Source organism: Aotus nancymaae, unplaced genomic scaffold (genome assembly GCF_030222135.1).
Source record: "Aotus nancymaae isolate 86718 unplaced genomic scaffold, 86718_ANA_hifiasm-v0.15.2.pri h1tg000008l, whole genome shotgun sequence".
Classification (NCBI taxonomy): Eukaryota; Metazoa; Chordata; class Mammalia; order Primates; family Aotidae; genus Aotus; species Aotus nancymaae.
Window position 1 is genome coordinate 44,651,234 of NW_026988419.1, and position 21,865 is coordinate 44,673,098.

General features: G+C 36.1%; 1 protein-coding gene across 26 annotated transcripts in view; it reads right to left on the reverse strand.

The window, feature by feature from the left end:
* Positions 1 to 21,865, reverse strand: part of GULP1 (GULP PTB domain containing engulfment adaptor 1) — a 311,204-nt gene that overhangs the window by 205,631 nt on the left and 83,708 nt on the right. For 25 of the 26 annotated variants that reach the window (XM_064373266.1, XM_012464086.2, XM_012464087.3 and 22 more), the window contains one exon: positions 13,642 to 13,768. The gene's annotated coding sequence lies outside the window, so the exon portion shown is untranslated. Of the gene's footprint in view, positions 1 to 13,641; positions 13,769 to 15,204; positions 15,223 to 21,865 lie in introns of those variants that run through there. The other variant, XM_064373258.1, reaches the window with a different exon arrangement.

The following is a 21,865-nucleotide window of genomic DNA, read 5'->3' on the forward strand; positions in this document are numbered from 1 at the left end:
ATTCAACTCACTACAGATGGGATGACATTTCCTAGATTTGGTTATAAAAGAACGTAGCTTCCATCATGTGTGATCACTTTTTCTTCTTTGGATTGACTGTTCAGGAGGAAGTCAGCTTCCATATCATAAGGCAGCTCCATGGAGACTGAGTCTGGAATTGGCCTCTTCAGCCCCAGTTGGACTGTGAATGACTATAGTTGCAGCCGACAGCTTGACTGCAACATCATGAGAGACCTAGAGCCAGAGGTACCAGCTAAGCTGTACTGACATTCCTGGTCCACAGGAACTGTGAGATAATTCATAAATACTGTATTAAGCTGGTAAGACTAAGTCAGTGATAATTAAGACAAATAAACAATGGCCATAGATTCAATTTTTCATATAAGCAAAATTTATGGAGTATCTTCTATTTAAAAAATTGCAGTAAGTTTTATTTAGATTTAAATTTATATCTGTAATTATAAATAACGACCCAATTCTCAAGAATCTTATACTCTCAGGGGATAATAGACAATTGCACGCTGTGTGCTATGATAAAGAAATGTACATGGTGTTAAGGTTCACAGCACATAGAAGGATCTGGTCCAGATTCCAAAAATTGGCAATGATATTCTAGAGAAGGTAGATTCTGAACCTGTAAAAACATACCTACTCATAGTTATGTATTAACAAATTCATTTTTGTACAAGATGGCAGACTGATGGCATTGTTACCATGCCTCACTCACTTGGAAAGAAAAAATAGTATGTAGATAGTCACACTGTGAATATTCCTACAAGAAGCAAAGTAGGAACTTAACAAGAAAACTGAAATAAATCACAGATGCTTTGAAAGAAATGGTAGGCTACAGCCTGCATCTTTTAAGCCAGGCAGAAAACCAAGTCCCCAGAATGTGGGAGTGGGATAAACTGCCTTCAGGGTATACAATCCTACTACTGAACCTGGCAATTCAGGCTACAGGGGAAGGCCTTACCCTAACCGGTGCTGGAACTAATTTAGGGAGCAGTGGGCAATAAAAAAGTGGGAGCAGTAGCAGGAAGAGACATGTGCATTCCCAGTCTCCAGCATGGATGGAGGGAAACTATTCCTTATCCTACTCACAGGGAACTTTGTGGAAGCCTGCCAGCTAACTCAGGTGACTGTGGCAGGTTGAGAGAAGCTCCTAACTGAAATTTACAATATAATCTCAAGCGGGGACAAATTCCTTTGGCCAGAACTGGGAGGCAAGTGGGAAGTGTGCTGCAGCCATGAATGCAGGAGCTGGAAGCCCCAGATTTGCTGGCAGACTGGGAGGGCTGTCGCCTGAAAGCCACGGTTACTGTCTCCACCAGGAAGGCTTATGGCCTGAGGCAGTTTTAAGTTCTGAATGCAAACTACCTGGAACTTGGCTTGCTGCTGCTAGTGGAACACTGCGGATGTGAGACCTGCCTTGCCAAGTACGGGGAGCTGAGTGGAACTTACTGTCACCTGTTACTCCCCACGTCCCATATGGACTCTTCCATACAGCAGAGGCAGCTGTGCTCATCTCTGAAACATTACTCCAGTAGCCAAAGAACCACCCCCGGACCCTCACAGGAACCCTTGCTTGCTCCACATGTGGAGAACCACAGCTCAGACCTGTCCAACCCAGCCCCCACCTGGCTTTGCCCCTCCAACTGTTCTGGTAGCTTGACATGAAAGACAGAAGTTTTGGTAGCTCTATGACTCCGCCAATTGCCTGAGAACCCAGAGTACTTCCCCTGGGTAAAATAAGACATGCGCAAAATTCCCACCACTTCTACAGCATCCAACACACTTTTGCAAGCACCACTTCCTGGCTGGAGGCTAACTGACAACAATCCATTATGAATAACACAGCACTAATGATGGAAAAAACTGTGCCTGGCCTCAGCTATCACTGTTGCCTGCAACACCCTGGGTAATCAGGAAGTCTCGAGTCTGTCCATGCGACCAGTTCATTACTACAACTGGGATTTGAGAAAGTCAGCACACTGGGGTTATTTATAATCAATAAATGTCACACCCCTGCTACCCCTATCAGAGCTGGCACTAGTACCCACTGCTGGAAGACCTCAGAATAGGTCACATCACTGGATCCCTTGAAGATATCCCCAGCACCAACCTAGAGTGTGGCAGCCCCAGTGGGTGGCTAGACTCAGCGGAGCAGCAGCGTTCACAGGAGTCTTGTATTTAGATACTACTCCTACCAAAATGAGGAGTGCACCACATCAAGGGGACACCTCATGGGACAAAAGAATCTGGATGGCAGGACTTGAGTCCCAGAACTTTCTGCCGATGAGAAGTTCCTTTCAGCAAAGGCGCTCACAGTGGGGAAAGTCTGAAGCTCCACCCCAACAGTCAGGCAGCTCTGGTGCTCATGAAGTGTCTTGGAGAAGAGGACTTGTTTTGCCCCTTGTCCACCAGCTGGGGCTTCTTCGATGGGAGGTCAGTACCGATATATCTAAGGACAGGCTTTCTGGAACAACTCAGGGGGATTATATCCCCACAGGAGGAGTGCATTCCAGGTTCATGCTTGCACAAGTGTTAGAATCACAATTCCATTCTACTTGGAATATCCAATTTCCTGCAGATGAAAACTTGTGCTGGTCTGATCTGAATAGCCAAAATACTGAGTCAGTAGTGTAACTAGGAGGTGGATTGCTTTCCTGCTGGTCAGACAGGGGAGTTCAGGTGCATCCAACCATTCCCCCTGATAAGACTTCAGTGTGTTTCACTGGGAGGTTCTTCATCTGCCTCTGTCAAGGATGGGACCTCTGTCCACTACTGGATATTGCATTTATCCACCTTCTTTAGCCACACCAGTTTCTACCCAGGGAAACCTTCCCTACTGGCCTGAAGCTGGAGCTATTCAAACAGTAAATAAAATACTGTGGAAAAATAAATACATAAAAATGTTCACACCACAGGGGAAGGAGAAAAGCTTCAAGAGACCTTTGCCATACCAACCCCATAGGAGATAGTGAACATTTTCAGACACCAAGGACATTGCTACTGCAACCAGCATTTGAGAAAGCCATCATAAAAAACACTCTCTTTAATCAAGGAACTCATGCAGAGACTTCACCCCTGGAAGCACCAAGAGCTGCATTAGGTTACCATAAATTATAAACATTAAAGTTATATCCTTAAGGGAGGCAATAATATTTTTTTAAAGTCAAATCAAAAACAAATTCAAGAATAATCAGAAGAAATAATCTACCCAAATGAGAAGGAACCAGAAAAATAATTCTGGCAATATGACAAAACAGGGTTCTATAACACCGCCAACAACAACAACAACAACAGAATCACACTAGCTCTCTCCAGAAATGGATTCAAACCAAGATGAAATCTTTGAAATACCAAATAAAAAATTCAAAATGTTGATAATTAAGCTATTTAATGAAATACAAAAGAAAAGTGAAAAACAACTTCAATATTTAAATTCAGGATATTAATGAAAAATTGTCCTAAAAGCAAGATATTTTAAAGAAAAACCTACCTGAACTTCTGGAAATGAAAGACACATTTAGGCAATTACAAAATGCAAAGGAAAGTTTTAATAAAAGACTAAATCAAGTAGAAGACAGAATTTCAGAACTCAAAGATAAAGCTTTTGAATTAACCGAATCAGACAAAAATAAAGAAAAATAAACAGAAGAAATGAATAAGATCTCCCAGAAATATGGGATTATGTAAAATGATCTAATCTAAGATTAACTGATATTCCTAAGGGAGAAAAGAAAGCAAAAAGCTCGGAAAAGTTATTTGAGTGAATAATTAAAGAAAACTTTCCTGGTCTTGCTAGAGATTTAGATATCTAAATATAAGAAGATCAAAGAACTCCTGGGAGACTTATTGCAAAAAGAACATCACCAAGGCATATACTTATGAGGCTAACTAAAGCCAATGTGAAAAAAAAAGAAGAATTCTAAGAGCAGTGAGACAAAAGCATCAGGTAACTTACAAAGGAAAGCCTGACAAACTAACAGTAGACTTCTCAACAGAAACTTTACAAGGCAGAAGGAACTGGTGTCCTATCTTGACCTCCTTAAACAGAATAACTGTCAGCCAAGAATTTTGTATCCAATAAAACTAAGTTTCATAAATTATGAACCAGAGCTGCCCTACAAGAAATACTAAAAGGAGTTACTAAATCTTAAAAGAAAAGGTGAATATGCACCAAAACAGAACTTCTTGAAAGCATAAAACTCAAAGGCTTAAAAAATAATAACAAAGAAGAAAACAAAGTGTCTAGGTAACAATCAACATCATAACTGGAACAGTACTTCACATCTCAATGTTAACATTGAATATAAATGGCCTTAATGTAGAATAAATAAAAAGTCACAAACCAAATATCTGCTATTTTTAAGAGACTCGCTTAACACAGAAAGATTCATATAAACTCAGGGTAAAGGGGTAGATAAAGATATTTTATGCAAATGGTAACCAAAAGCAAGCAGGAGTAAGTTATTCTTACATTAGATAAACAGACTTTAAAGCATCAACAATTAAAAACAAAGAGGTTATTATATAACAATAAAAGAATCAATCTAACGAAAAGATAATACAATCTAAAATTTATACACATCTAACTCTGGAGCTCCTAGATTTTAAAAATAATTACTACTAAACTTAAGAAATGAGACAGGCAGCAACATAATAATTGTGGGGGACATCAACATGCCACTGACAGCACTAGACAAATCATCAAGACAGAAAGACAACAAAATAATAATAATGGATTTAAACTATACTCTAGAACAAATGGACCTAACAAATGGACCAGATATTTACAGAATGTTCTACCCATAAACCACAGAAAATACAGTCTTCTCATCAGCTCATGAAACAGGCTCCAAGATAAACTATATGGTAGGCCGCAGAAGAAGTCTCAATAAATTTAAAATAACAATCATATCAACTATAGAAATCAGCAAATCACACTGCCACATATGTACCTATGCAACAACCTTGCAAGTTTTTCACATGTACCCCAAAACCTAAAATGCAATTAAAAAAAAAAAAAAAAAAAGTTATCCAGCCAGGCATGGTGGCTCATGCATTTGATCTCAGCGCTTTGGGAGGCTGAGGCAGGTGGATCGTCTGAGGTCAGGAGTTCGAGACCAGCCTGGCCAACATGGTGAAACCCTGTCTCTACTAAAAATACAAAAAAATTAGCCAGATGTGGTGGCACATGCCTGTAATCCAAGCTACTCAGGAGGCTGAGGCAGGAGAATCACTTGAACGTGGGAGGCGGAGGTTGCAGTGAGCTGAGATCGTGCCATTGTACTCCAACCTGGGCAACAAAAGTGAAACTCTGTCTCAAAAAAAAAAAAAAAAGCCGTCCATGTGATGGGTAACACATATTTGGGATTTTCAGGAGTATGATTAATTTAATATGGTGTTATCCTACTTTACTGGACTGAAATAAATGATTGTCAGAGATTTAAAAAAAAAAAAAAAAAGAAATCAACTCTAGAAAGAACTCTCAAAATTATACAAATACATGGAAATTAAACAATCTGCTCCTAAAGATTTTTGAGTTAATGAAAAAATGAAGATTTGAAATGAAGCATAATAGTGACATGTTATTAAAAACTCTGAAGCAAAAGCCATGGTAAAAGCAAATTTTATAATGCTAAACGCCTACATCAAAAAGTCTGAAAGGTCAAAAATTGACAACCTAATGTCACACCTCAAAGAACTACAGAAACAAGAACAAACCAAACTCAAAGCTAGCAGAAGATAAGGAATAATGAGGATCAGAGCAGAACTAAATGAAAATTAAACAAGAAAACACTACAAATAATAAATGAAAAGCTGGTTCTCTGAAAAGATAAACAAACTTGATAAGCCATTAGCTAGATTAACAAAGAAGAGAAAAGTTTCAAATAAGCTAAATTAGAAATGAAAATGGGATATTATAACCAACAGCACTGAAATACAAAAGATCATTTGAGACTACTATGAACACCACTATCCACACAAACTAGAAAGTCGAGGAAATGGACAAATTCCTGAAAACCTACAACTCACCTAGATCAAATCAAGAAGAAATAAAAACTCTGAACAAACCAATAAAAAGCATGAGATTGAATTCCTAATAAACAAAAACTGCCAACAATAAAAGCCCAGGGCCAGATGAATTCACAGCTGAATTTTACCAGACATTCAAAAAAGGACTGATACCAATCTTAGTGTAACTATTCCAAAAAATTGAGAAAGAAGTAATCCTCCCTAATTCATTATATGAAGCCAGTATCACCCTGATACCAAAGTGAGGAAATGTCACAATAAAACAAGAAAACAGTAGACCAGTATTCCTGATTAACAAAGATGCAAAAATCCTCAACACAATACCAGCTAACCAAATGCAACAGCACATCAAACCATAATACTCCATTATCTAGTGGGTTTTCTCCCAGCGAAGCAGAAATGTTTTAAAATACACAAATCAATAAATACGATACATCACCTAAAGAGAATTAAAAGCAAAAACCATATGAACATCTTAATAGATACAGGAAAAGCATTCAATAAAGCCATTTTTCTTAGCAGTAAAAACCCTCAAAAAACTAGGCATAGAAGGTACATACCTCAAAATAATAAAAGCCATATGTCACAAACCCACTGCCAACATCATACTGAATGGAGAGGAGTTTAACCATTCCCCCTAAGAATTGTAATGTAAAGCATTTTCAGTGTTTATGTTCAATTTAGTACTGGAAGTCTTAGCCAGAGCAATAAGGCAAGATAAACAAATAATGGGCATGCAAATTAGAAAACAAGAAGTCAAACTATCACTATTCACTGATGATATAATTGTATACATAGAAAACCATGAAGACTCCTCCAACAGACTCCTGGATTTGATAAACAAATTCATTAAAGTCTCAGGTTACAAAATCAATGTACAGTAATCAGTAGCACTGCTATATACCAACAGCAACCACATTGAGAATCAAATCAAGAACTCAGTCTCTTTTACAATAGCTACAAAAAATAAAATAAAATAAAATATTTAGGAGCATACTTCACCAAGGATGTGAAATATCTCTACAAGAAGAACTAAAAATCACTGCTGAAAGAAATCATACATGACCCCAACAAATGGAAACACATTCCATGCTCATGGATTGGAAGAATAAATAATGTGAAAAAGACCATACAGCCCAAGGCAATCTACAGATTCAATACAATTCTATAAAAATAGCAACATCATTTTTCACAAAATTAGAAAAAAATCCTAAAATTCATCAAATAGCCAAAGCAATCCTAAGCAAAAAGAACAAATATAGAGGCATTACATGATTTCAATTATATTACAAGTTTATAGTCACCAAAACAGCATGGTACTGGCATAAAAGTAGACACACAGACCAATGAACCAGAATAGAGAGCCCATAAATGGAGTCAAATACTTATAACCAACTGATCTTTGACAAAGCATATATAAACCTAAATTAGGGAAAGGACATCCTACTTAATAAATGGTACTGGGAAAACTGGATAGCTATATGTAGAAGAGTGAAACTGGATCCTTATCTCTCATCTTATTAAAAAACCAACTCAAGATGGATCAAAGCCTTAAACCTAAGACCTGAAACCTTAAAAATTCTAGAAGATAACCAAGGAAAAACTCTTCTGACCATTAGCGTAGGCTACAAATTTATGACTAAGACCATAAAAGCAAATGCAACTAAAACAAATATAAATAAATGGGACCTAATTAAACTAAGAACCTTCCATACAGCAAAAGAAATAATCAACAGAGTAAACAGACAACACATAGAATGGGAGAAAATACTTGCAAACTATGCATCTGACAATGGGTAAATACCTAGAATCTATAAGGTACTTAAATAAATCAGCAAGAAAAAACAAACAATCCCATCTAAAAGTGGCAAATGACATTAAGTAGACATTTCTCAAAAAAAGATAAACAAATGGCCCAACAAACATTTGAATGAAAAAATGCTCAACATCACTAATCATCAGGGTAATGCAAATTAAAACCACAATGAGATACCACTTTATCCCTGCAAGAATAGCCATTATTAAAAAGTCAAAAGACAATAGATTTGACATGGAAGTAGTGAAAATGGAGCACATACACTGCTAGTGGGAATGTAAATCAGTACAATATCTATAGAATACAGTATGAACATTTCTTAAAGAACTAAAAGTAGATCTAACATTTGATCCAGACATCCCATCTTTGAGTAGATACTGGGTATCTACTCAAAGTAAAAGAAGTCATAACAAAAAGACACCTGCATGTGTATGGTTTTTATAGCACAATTCATGATGGCAAAGATATGGAACCAACTTAAGTGCCTATGGACCAGTGAGTACATAAAGAAAACCTGGTATATATACACCATGGAATGCTACTCAGCCATTTTAAAAAAGGATGAAATAGGCCAGGCACAGTGGCACATGCCTGTAATCCCAGCACTTTGGGAAGTCGATGGGGGCAGATCACAAGGTCAAGAGATTGAGACCATCCTGGCCAACATGGTGAAACCCCATCTCTACTAAAAATACAAAAATTAGTTGGGCATGGTGGCACATGCCTGTAGTCACAGCTACTTGGGAGGCTGAGGCAGGAGAATCATTTGAACTCAGGAGGCAGAGGTTGCAGTGAGCTGAGATCTCACCACTGCACTCCAGCCTAGCAACAAAGCAAGACTCCATCTTAAAAAAAGATGAAATAATGTCTTTTGCAGCAACTTGGATGGAGCTCAATGCCATTATTCCAAGTGAAATAACTCAGGAATAAAAAACCAAATCCCGAATGTTTTCACTTGGCTAAGCTATGGGTATGCGAAGGCATACAGAGTGGTATAAGAGACTTTGGAGACTCTGGATAGCTTCATCCAGAATGGGGAGGGTAGGAAGTGGGTGAAGAATAAAAAACTACATATTGGGTCCAATGCACACTACTCAGGTGACAAGTGTGCAAAAATCTCAGACTTCACCACTGTACAATTTATCAATGTAACCAAAACCACTGATACTCCAAGACCTATTGAAATTTTAAAAAAATTAATTTCCTTTATTTTTTAACAATTTAATATATAAGGTACCACTAAGAGACAAGGACACTTTTCCTGTCCATTACACTAAGACTCATAACACATCTATCTAAGCTTTTAGAGAAAGAACATATATCCACTTTTGTGACTGCTGGAAAGTGGAAGGCTAAATTATATATATTGTGGTTATGAATGAAATTAGGTCTTTCATTCATATTTTTGTTTGGTTTGGTTTAAATTATATTTATTATACTTTCATTGTTAAAGGATGGAAATAATTTTGAATAACAAATAAATGAATCCTTAATTAATCCTCAGTAATATTCCTCAATCCTTAACAAGGAATTGAAATGAAATTTTAAAATGTTTTGAGTGCTCTAGCAAAAGTCTGAACACAGCAAAGTCAAACAAGACAAAAAAAATTCTTCAGTGTTCAAAACCAAACAAATTTTACCAACAATAACAAAGCTCACTTTTCCCCTGTTTTCCTCATTTCTATGCATGCCATCAACATGCCCCTCTTGCCTAAGCAAAAAGGCCCTTTCTTTAACCCCCACTTAACTGCTTCTACCACTACCAAGTCTCATCTAACCACACCTTGTTTATTATTTACATTTTTTCACCCTAGACAAAGCTTCGATTGTTTCTTCTCGAATTATTTAAAAATTTAGAAACATTGCTTCTTGAGTAACCTCAATCAGACTTAATGATTTTGGGGAAACCTTGTCTACTGATAACTCAGTATCTGCATGTCAACATAATTATTACTCATTAGTCTTTACTTGATCATTATTCTATTGTACTGTCATAGTATATTCTATTCATTTGTTTGTCATGCAGGCTACATTATAAACTCCTCATGGGTAGAGATTATGCCTTAAGCATTTTATTTTCCTACAGTTCCTAGCTTAGTGCCTGGCAAGTAGCAAGGGTTCAGCAAATGGTGATCAAAATAAAAGGAAAAGCCTGCAAACTCATCTGCCTTCCTTTGGGCTGCTCTCTCTTCATTAGTCTAACACACATATTACTTTTAAATTAAACTTCTTTTGTTTTTTTGTTTTTTTTTAGATTTTTTGAGACCGAGTTTTCTCTGTCACCCAGACTAGAAGGCATGGTGTGATCATGGCTCACTACAACCTTGACCTCCTGCACTCAAGTGATCCTCCCACCTCAGCCTCTCAAGGAGCTGGAACTACAAGTGTGCACCACCATGTCTGGCTAAGGTTTTCTACTTTTTTTTTTCTTTTAAGAGATGGGGTGTCACTATGTTGTCCAGGATGGTCTTGAACTACTGGCCTCAAGCAATCCACCTGCCTCAGTCTCCCAAAGTGCTGGAATTACAGGCATGAGCCAATGCGGTTGGCCTAGATTAAACTTCCTAAAGGATAGTATGGTTCATCTGATTTCCCTGCAATTGTTCCTCATGATATAATAATTAAACAAATGCCTAATTATAAAAATCCAAATCACAAAACACTTCCAACTACTCTGCTATATCTACCCTCTTTGCAGTTTCCTGAACATCCCATCCCTATGGTTTGCCAGCCCGGTACCTTTGCTCCAAGTTGAATCTCCATTTAAATGTTTGCCTGCCAGTGTCCTCTCTACCTTAAAAAACACAACCCAAGTGGTCTTTATTTCTGAAAGTGTTTCTCAATTCCCAAGCTAGAACTGTTATCATTACAAACTGCCCTTTTATTTTACTTCTTTCTTGGCACTTCATACAGCCTAAACATAAGGAACCAAAATGTATTTCTTATCTTGCCATATTTTATTAAAAGTTAGAAGTGACAAGGAACCATTTATGTGCCTTCCCTTCTCTAATGTTTGCCATCCTCACTACCATTGCTAATCACAGTGCTTGATAACTATAATGTTTTCAATAAATATTAGTTGAATAAATGTATACTTGATATTATTTCTAAATGGTGCATTTTTAAACAATGTGGAAGATTTTACATGTATAATATTCACTTTTCTTTCTTTTTTTTTTTTGAAATGTTGTCCCACTCTTGTTGCTCAGGCTGGAGTGCAGTGGTGCAATCTCGGCTCACTGCAACCTCTACCTCCCAGGTTCAAGTGAATCTCCTCCCTCAGTCTCTTAAGTAGCTAAGATTACAGGCACCTGCAACCACGCCCAGCTAATTTTTGTATTTTTAGTAAAGGCAGGGTTTCATCATGTTGGCCAAGCTTGTCTTGAACTACTGACCTCGGGTAATCCACCAACTCGGCCTCCCAAAATGTGGGATTACAGGCATGAGCAACCACACCTGGCCTTATAATATTCACTTTTCCTCTAGGCTTAGTTATGTAAGGGAATATATTTGCTGAATACATGTGAGTAAGGAATTGCTACTGCTTACAACCAAAATTTAAAATTTTAATTTAATTTTCATTATTTTTTCAACTTAAACTAGGTTTTTTTTTGTACTTTAGGTTCTGGGGTACATGTGCAGATCATGCAGGATTGTTGCATAGGTACATACATGGCAATGTGGTTTGCTGCCTCCATCCCCCCATCACCTATATCTGGCATTTTTCCCCATGTTATCCCTCCCTAACCTCCCCACCCCCACTGTCCCTCTCCAGCCCCCCAGAACAGACCCCAGTGTGTGATGCTCCCCTCCCTGTGTCCATGTGTTCTCATTGTTCAACACCCACCTATGAGTGAGAACATGCGGTGTTTGATTTTCTGTACTTGTGTCAGTTTGCTGAGAATGATGGTTTCCAGATTCATCCATGTCCCTACAAAGGACACAAACTCATCATTTTTTATGGATGCATAGTATTCCTTGGTGTATGTGTGACACATTTTCCTTGTCCAGGCTATCATTAGTGGGCATTTGGGTTGGTTCCAGGTCTTTGCTATTGTAAACAGTGCCACAATGAACATACATGTGCATATGTCTTTATAATAGAATGATTTATAATCCTTTGGATATATACCCAGTAATGGGATTGCTGGAAACTAGGTTTTGTTAGGAAAATTATTTGAATGAGAAAACATTAGTCAGTGATTCAATATTTTCAAAAGGAGCTAATGAAAACTTTAACTTGTTACCACCTTCTGAAGGCAAATTCAGCAATAACAATAAAAAGCCTTTAAAAGATCATAGTCATTGAGCCAATTATAACAATTTTAGTAATGCTGCTAATGCAAACCAAGTGATATACAGATTGATTTATCTATAAGAATATTCACTGAATAATAAATACACACAACATTAAAATATTTTAAATCATGTTATATATTAAGATATAATAGAAAATAAAAAACACTAATTCATGTTCTCAAAGAAGAAAACAAATTTGTTACAAAAATAATAAAACAAAGAATATATATAATTGATATGGCTTGGCTATGTCCCCACCCAAATCTCATCTTGAATTGTAACACCCACAATTCTCACATGTCATGGAAGGAACCTTGTGCAAGATGATTGAAACATGGGGGTGGATCTTTCCTGTGCTGTTCTCATGATAGCGAGTGGATCTCATGAAATCTGATGGTTTTAAAAATGGGAGTTTTCCTACACAAGCCCTCTTCTCTTCTCTGCTGCCATGTGAGAAGTGCCTTTCATCTTCCTCCATGATTGTGAGGTCTCCCCAGTCACATGGAACTGTAAGTCCATTAAACCTCTTTCTTTTGTAAATTGCCCAGTCTCAGGTATGTCTTCATCAGGAGTGTGGAAACAGACTAATACAGTAAATAGGTACCAGGAGTTGGGCACTGCTGAAAAGATACCTAAAAATGTAGAAGCAACTTTGGAACTGGGTTAACAAGCAGAGGTTGGAACAGTTTGGAGGGTTCAGAAGAAGACAGGAAAATGTGGGAAAGTTTGGAACTCCCTAGAGGCTTGTGGAATGGCCTTGACCAAAATGCTGATAACGATATGGACAATGACATCCAGGCTCAGGTGGTCTCAGGTGGAGATTGAGGAACTTGTTGGGAACTGGAGCCAAGGTGACTCTTGCTATGTTTTAGCAAAGATATTGGTGGCATTTTGTTCCTGCCCTAGAGATCTGTGGAACTTTGAACTTTTTCAAAGGTGTAGGGTGCAAGCCATTGGTGGATCTACCATTCTGGGGACTGGAGGATGGTGGCCCCCTTCTCACGGCCTCACTAGGCAGTGCCCCAGTAGGGACTCTGTGTGTTCACAGTCTCAAGAAGCCCTTTTCTCTTGGCTGCCGCCTTGTTAGATGTACCTTTCACCTTCCTCCATAATTATGAGGCCTCCCCAGCCATGTGGAACTGTAAGTTCATTAAATGTCTTTCTTTTTGTAAATTTCCCAGTCATGAGTATGTCTTTATCAGCAGCATGAAAATGAACTAAATATAATACTATTATTGCAACTTTGCTTAAAAGAAAAATCCAACAAAACAAAAAAAAAGTTATATGGAACAAAATGATAACAGAGGTTACCTTCAGAAAAAAGGCTCATTAATGCTTTTAATTTTATTTTACTTTTATGCATTTTATTATTTTCTACAACATAAGTATATTATTAAACATTCAGCACATAATAAAAGCATTTTTATAATTTCAAGTATTTTTTGGAAATAATGGAAAATGTATAAACAATCATTTATTCTTACCAGGTTATGCTCAAATATAGTTGAAAGAAAATGGACGCTTGACTTTATATAGCTTCTCTCATACAGTTGCCATCAGAATTCTTCTATCTCTGTCTCTCCTATGTATGTCAGATGGAATCACAAATAACTAAAAATAAAAATATAATTGGAGTTAGAATTAATCAATAATTACCCTTATGTTTATTTTAATTTAGAGGTTCAGTGTATCTTTTACAATTCTATTTATGCTTCTTGCAAATGTTTAAGAAAGTTATCAAATAATAGAGAAATAAAGATAAAATATGTAAATATTTAGAAAACATTGTTACAGATACCTAGGTAATGAAAAATAGCAAGATTTCTAGATGATGTGTTAAATGTTTTAACTCACAGGTATGTTACTATTAAGGCTTGGTGATAGTTCTTTAACAATATATGCCTTTCCCCCTCGAGCAACAAGTAGCCCCAACTATCTGTTTCACATATTATTTAATTAGACTAACCAAGCACATACATTGTTGATGATGATTAAGTAGGTAAAACCAAATTTCAGAAGGCACTTGTTTATTTTCATTTTCATTCTACTTTGATTGCTATGGCAAGGCATTTAGATAGCTTATCCTTCTAATCATAATCATGCTATAACTAGAATAGATATATTAATTGGTTAAGACTTTTATATTTTTATTCCAGTAAACAAAACAAAAAAGTCTTTCTGGGTAGATACAACAGCACAAATTATGTCTTCCTTTAATTCTGTTATTTCTAATGTACCTCTGACATAAATTCAAATAGTACCAGAAGAATTCACAGCATAGTATCTTTTGCCAAACCACTAAAAAGACCTGCTCTTTTTGAGGGAGGGGTAAGAATGGAGAAACATATCTAACTCTTTTCGCCTGCTTCCCACCATAACATTGATACAAACTCCTTGATACAGACATTGCTGATGCCATATCTATATTTTTGACTTTCTTAGACAAATCTCAAATATGATTTTATCCCTTCCTCTGTGTTTCAGTCTAAGCCATCTGAATATTGTGAAAGCCATCTTTTTCCATCTTAGCCACAATATTCTTCAGAAGCCTGTTGAGCTATTTTTTCATTCTATTTGTTTTCTTCTGCCTCAGCCTCCAGAGTAGCTGGGAATACAAGTGTGTGTCATCATGCCCGGCTAACTCTTGTCTTTTTAGTAGAGAGGGGATTTCGCAGTGTTGGCCAGGCTGCTCAACATCAAGAAATCTGCCCACCTTGACCTCCCAAAGTGCTAGGTGGATTACAGGTGTAAGCCACCATGCCCAGCTTTTCATTTTCTAACATAATTTTAGAGAAGACAAAAGGATCTCAGTTTAGTTTGCTGTGGAGGCAAACACTGAGGTAATAACTTCAATGTGAGAAGTTTATTTGGGAGATGATCCCAGGAAACACTAGCAGGGATGAAAAGAAAGAAGTGAGACAAGGAGTGGAAGACCTGTTACCAACAGAGATCATTATCAGACCTACAACACTACTGGCAACTGCAGCTTAATCTGACTGGGGAAAATCAGGCATCCAGTGTGTAATATACCCCTCAGACATACTCACTGTAAGAATGAGAGCTAGCATATTTAGACACCAATCCTCATTAGTCATTAGCTGAGGGCTGCTCCCAGGGGCATTAATTCCCTGGAACTTTCAGCCTGTTTGGTTGGCAAAGTGGTCTCTTGTGGCCAAAGAATCCCTTAGATAAAGAAATTCAGGATAAGCATTAGAAATTCTGCCAGTTTGCACTACAGCACTAAAAGAGAGGTTGTAGGCTGATCATCAGTAACACCTACTACAGAAGGCAACAATTTTAGATTTTGAATTAAAATATTAGCAGAGTATATTTTAAGGCCATATATTGATATTTTATAATTTTAGTGAAAAATAATGTTTGCTTAGTCAGTAACATTGTTATTTATTAAATCATGTTATTTTCTTAGCATTCACTGGATCGTAGCATGTATGAATGGTACAATTCATTTCACCTTTCTGCAAAATGTAAATGTTGTATCATCACATACTTCCAGCCTTAAAAATAGATGTGTTTATCCTGGAAAGGAAATTTCAAACATGACACATAGCTAAAAGGTAAACTATAAAACTATGTCATGATTTCCACAGTCATTTATCAGATCATGTTTTTCTTGTTTGTTGGTTTTAGATGAGAGAAGAGAACGGAAGAACAAAATTTGTTCTTGTTTAGGATGATACAGTTTTTCCATTTATCTTGTGATAACTATTGATCTTGTGAACAGAAATTTGAGAGAAATAATTCGAGATATATAATTGCTATCAAAACTATTCAATACATTTCATTCCAAAATTTTATAAAAGAAAATATTTTTGTTTAAATGGTCAATTCAACTTAATTAAGATAAATAATTATTAACAAGACTGTTCGATAGCTCTAATTCCAAAATTTAATAAAAGAAAACATTGTCCTTGAAATGGTCAATTCAATTTAATATCCCCGTAGCCTTTATTTTTATCTTAGATTGACTGAAACCCAGTCATAATGCAGGAAATACTTTTGAAACTAGAATATTTTATGCAATGTGACAGAATAAAGAAGAGCACAAAAATATACACATCAAAATATAAGAACTAACTTGTGCCTACTTCTGTCTTTCTTCTTGCAGGAAATGACATATTTTCCAAATGGGATCTATTATTCAATGTCTGATATGATTATATTTTTCATAGAAAGAACACTTTGAATATTTCTGCAAAACCGAGATTGGCTTAGGGGCTGCTCTTTTGAACATATTTTTATTCTAAAATATAAAATCCTGATTTCCAATTCAAATGCTTCTTAAAATTTTAGTATGAACATAATATGCTCAATTTGATACTGTTTTGCCACCATTTATTACACATTTTCACACAATTTGAAGAAGTATATGAAATTAAATAAAGCCAACTATTTCTTTACTAAAACTTCCTTTATCCCCAACAGTACCTTTAAGAAAAGCATTATTAATGTGTCAATATGACTAAATGCATCAATTTGTTAATGTAACAGGTAAATGTTTAAATATTCCACATGCAATAAACCAAGCAAAACAAACAAGTGAGGTCAAATTGTATTTCTACTTGTCATCATATGAAATACAGATCACCATTATCATGATCTTAAAATATTTTCAAAATCATTATTCTCTTATTTGCCCAGGTCCAAGAATTTACCAGTATTTAATCTAATTTGCAAAATGTTTTAGGAGTTTTTTCTGTTTTTTTTTTTAATCCTCTATAGGCTCCTAAATTCAAAATACATAAAATCAGATCTTGGCCCTGATTTTCCTTCCTATTTTTTATTTTTTGTCCTGTGACTTTAAGTAGGTATATAGTACAATCCCCACTAATTGCTCACACATGAAATCTGGCATTATTAATCCCTCTTATTTCCCTTAACACATACATGCAGTTAAATAAATCCAATCCTATTTAATACGACAATTTCCAATTTGTTTTCTCTCCCAGTTTACACTCCCCACCTATCCATCCCTAGCCAATCATAATTTCTCTAACAAGGAATTTGGCCATATTACCAATGGACAAAGTCCAAATGCCTTAGCATGTGTTTAAGACACCTCAAATGTTTTCACCCCAATGTTCTAAGCAACAGGTGCAAAAAAGGAGAGATTAGGATGATTGTCTTAAGTAGCTTGGAGCAATCATTTCCTGTGTATTCTAGTCATCTCGCTGAGGAAATGATACAAATAGTCATGCCTATATCCCTACACTCTAAGGAAAATAAAACTAGATAAGTAATTTTGTTCATTAAACCAATATTCACTGAACTGAATGCCCAGTTGTTTAGTTACTAGTGAGAGGAAAATAAGTCTGTATACTCCTTTGCATGCATCAATGTGATAAGGACTATGTTTATGGCAAGGTTAGGTGCTAAAGAAAAGTCTTCCTGAAAGACATAAGACTCATTAACCTTCAGTTCACAGAAGCTGTCCAGTGGGGAAGGTGGGGAAAGCCACAATTGGTAAAGGAAACATCAAAAACAAAGCCGCAGGAATAAGAATGAACACTCCATCTTCGAGGATACGCTATTAGTATATTTGATTTTAAAACAGAGTATGTATAGGAAACTCTTTCATATAAAACTTTAGTAATAAGAAGAGGCCACATCAGGAAGGCTCCTGACTGCCATGTTATAACATTTGCATTGTACCCTAAAAGTGATGGGAGTATGATTAAACAGGGAAGCAGTGCAATGAGATATGTGTTTTAGGAAGATCATGTTGCCAATGTGGCTCTGAAAAGACATGAAAGGAAGGGGATGAGACAAGCAGATTACTTCTTAGAAATCTGTGTGTATTTGTTAGATGCTAATGCAAAATAGACTCAAGGCATTCATATTTATAAGATGTAAAACTGGAAAGATGTTTAAAATTTAACTTATATAGGAATAGAACCAGACAAAGATAGTTTTGGTCCTGGGTTTTTCTATTCCCAGAGAAATCAGTTAGGACCAAGAATTCATATCACCTGTTATTCTTCCAAATGCATTCTAAGTTCCATACCCTTAGCTTTCAGTATGGTAATGAAAAAAGTGATAGTGGATGAGACACAACAAAATCTTCAGAACACATACAAATTGTAAATTTATCCATTTAAAATCAAATTCCATCAATGCTTTCCATTGCATTTGATGAGAAACTTTCAGCAGTGCTTTGAAGCTCTCAATGACAGAAAATTTTTCTAATTAGAAAAAGTAGGAGAATAATTATCAAGTCATTCACTCTTTTTGCTGAAATTAGTGGAAAACACAAATCACTTTCCTTGAAACATTTGGTTATTATCTTTTTCAGTCTAAATAGGTTAAGGTAAAGTCTTCTTTCTTTTTTAAGATTAACTCTTCAAAAACTCTTATCTCTTAATATTAAGAGCCTCTTACAGAAAGCATAGTGTAGACACCAAGATAGATAAAAACTTGTGACCTTTGGCCCCAATTTAAAAATTTACTTGATTTAATGAATGATATATAGCAAAGCTAAATTACTACCAGAGTAGAGGAACTTTTTTAATCCAGTGGGACTCTGAAGTAGAAAATAAATCTAACTAGAGAAAGGAATGGTAATTCCAGCAATGTTTGAAGGAAGTAAAAACATATATATTACGTAATTATGGTGTGAGTGTATGTATGAACAAAACACTTAGAAAATCAGAAAATTATAAAGGAAAATAGAAGTCATCTATATTAAGATAAACTAGGCCGGGCGCGGTGGCTCAAGCCTGTAATCCCAGCACTTTGGGAGGCCGAGGCGGGTGGATCACGAGGTCGAGAGATCGAGACCATCCTGGTCAACATTGTGAAACCCCGTCTCTATTAATACAAAAAAATTAGCTGGGCACGGTGGCGCGTGCCTGTAATCCCAGCTACTCAGGAGGCTGAGGCAGGAGAATTGCCTGAACCCAGGAGGCGGAGGTTGCGGTGAGCCGAGATTGCGCCATTGCACTCCAGCCTGGGTAACAAGAGCGAGACTCCGTCTCAAAAAAAAAAAAAAAAAAAAGATAAACTAAAAGATAATAGATACCTTCCACTCAGTCTTTTTCTAAAACTGAAATTGTACTACACATACACAATAGTTCAGCTATTTCACTCTCCAAGCCTCATGTTGATATATGATTCCCAATGTTAAACACCTAGTGAGAGGTGTTTGGGTCATGGAGGCAGATCCCTCATGAATGGCTTGGTGCCATCCTGGTGGTAATGAGTGAGTTCTTTCTCTATTAGTCCATTGTAAGAGCTGTTTGTTAAAAAGAGCCTGGCACCTCCCTCCCCTCTCTCTTTTGCCCCTTGTCTTGCCATGTCATCTCTGCTGATGCTGGCTTCACCTCAATTTCTGCCATGAGTTTAAATAGCCTAAAGCCCTCACTCGAAGCAGATGCTGGCAGCATGTGTCTTATATAGCTTGCAGAACCATAAGCCAAATAAACTTTTCTTCATAAATTACCCAACCTCATGTATTCCTTTATAGCAATATATAAAATTAAGACAATATACAATTTTATATCCTACCTTTTTCACCTATACTGCAATCACATTCTTATATCATTAAATAAGTCTTCAAATAAATAATATTGGCATAACATGCCACCTTCTAACTTTTTTGCCCATTCTAATGTTCCACATTTAAGATTTTTCTTTTTTCTTTTTTTTTACTATATAGAGACACTGTGATGAGTAGAATCGAAGCAAAGTAATATAGTGACTAAAATGACTGTAGTTGGCCTGGAAAGTGTTATAAGCCTAATTCCAAAACTATGTTGCCTTGACAGGATATGCCTTAGTCTCGTCAACCATATAATCTAACACAGTGTTGCTTTGAGAAAGAAATGATTGCAAAGTTTGTGAAATATTTAAAATATTGAATAATATAGTCTACATATATATTTTTATCTGTTATATAAATCATTGCCTAAACATCTGACTATGGAGACGAAGAAGAATGGAAATTACCAGATCAAAGTGTGTATATAATTACAATACTTTGTATGGAAAATAGGGCACATTATACTCATAGAGAAGTGAAAAAGTATGCAAATCTCACCCCAACCTCCCTATACCGTATATAGATATCAGGGTTTTAGAAATTTACTTTAATTCAATAGGAAAATTGAATTATAATATGAAAATTGGCTCATATATTGTTTTTGATTTGCATTTCTTTTATGTAACATTAGCTTTTGCCCATTTAGCTTTTTGCACAATTTTTTCTTATTAATAAATTTCCTATTCTCAATTTTTATTGTACCTTTTACATAACTAAGAACTAAGGGCAGAAGATAATTTCTGCCTCAATTCCTAATCAAAAGTGTGGGTGTTTATTCTTATCTGAGCAAATAAAGTGATATGCACATTGCTAACCGATTGATAAGGTTGCAGAATCACTGACTGGCTTAAGACAATCAGGGAGTATTCCTGGAGACACAAATATGGCCAATTTCCCCAAGTTACACAGCTTCCCCCACATGATAATAGGTGAGTTCCACTGAAAAATCTTGCCTATTATAAACACGGTGGTAGGTAAATTTAGAAATAAATGCTAACTACATATCATTGTGAACTTAAATATAAATGAGATAATCTATACACAGTACTAATCATATAGCCCAACACATAAAAAACTCAGAAATTTACTGTAACTATTGTTATTTCTGTTGTTTTATTTAAAAGTTCCCTATCTTTCACACTGTAAATTAAACAGCAGTACATAAATATTTGTTGTGCTCATCTCATTTTTTTTTCTTTTTCTTTTTTTTTTTTTTTTGAGATGGAGTCTCGCTCTATTGCCCAGGCTGGCGTGGAATGATGCAGTCTCGGCTCACCACAACCTCCGCCTCCCAGGTTCAAGCGATTTTCCTGCCTTAGCCTCCTGAGTAGATGAGACTACAGGCATGCACCACCATACCCAGCTAATTTTTGTATTTTTAGTAGAGATGGCATTTCACTACCTTGGCCGCTGGTCTCGAACTCCTGACCTCGTGATCTGCCCACCTTGGCCTCTCAAAGTGCTAGGATTACATGCATGAGCCACTACACCTGGCCCAAATTATTTCTTTATTGTGGCTTCATAAAAGTGAAAATCCTGTCAAAAAGTATTTGATCTTTTAAGTATTTTAATGCATATCAAATTATTTTCTGGAAATATATGTCAACATAGAGTTCCACTAATAACATATGACAATGTTAGATTTAAACCACACTTGCCAGCAGTGATCTTTTTAATCTTTGACAATTTGGCAAATTTTGTTCCTTTTTCTAAAATGTATACTTCTTTAACTGCAAGGTAAGAATAAGTTTATATGTTTACTTTGTTGAATGCTTATTTTGTAATTTCTATTTTCCTTTTTGTGTGTTTTTAATTTTGTGGTATTTCAGTGAGGTTTTCTGAGGTTTTAATAAAAACATTCTGGGTTATGGCCTTTGAAATTTTTGTTCCTTTATCTTGGTTGCTCTTCTTACAGATAACCAACCATTCACTCAATTCCATTATCAGATTAGGAAAGTTTGGTTTTTATTTTAGTTTCCCTTAACGTCATTGTTATATATTTTGTCCATAAAATAATGTAATATAAATTGCTAAATCTTACAGCTAAGACCTTAGCTATGAATTGATACAAAGGCATTAAAGCAGGTAAGTCATTATCACAGGTGTTTTTTAAAGTTTATTTAATTAATTATTAAAATTGTATTTGTTTAATG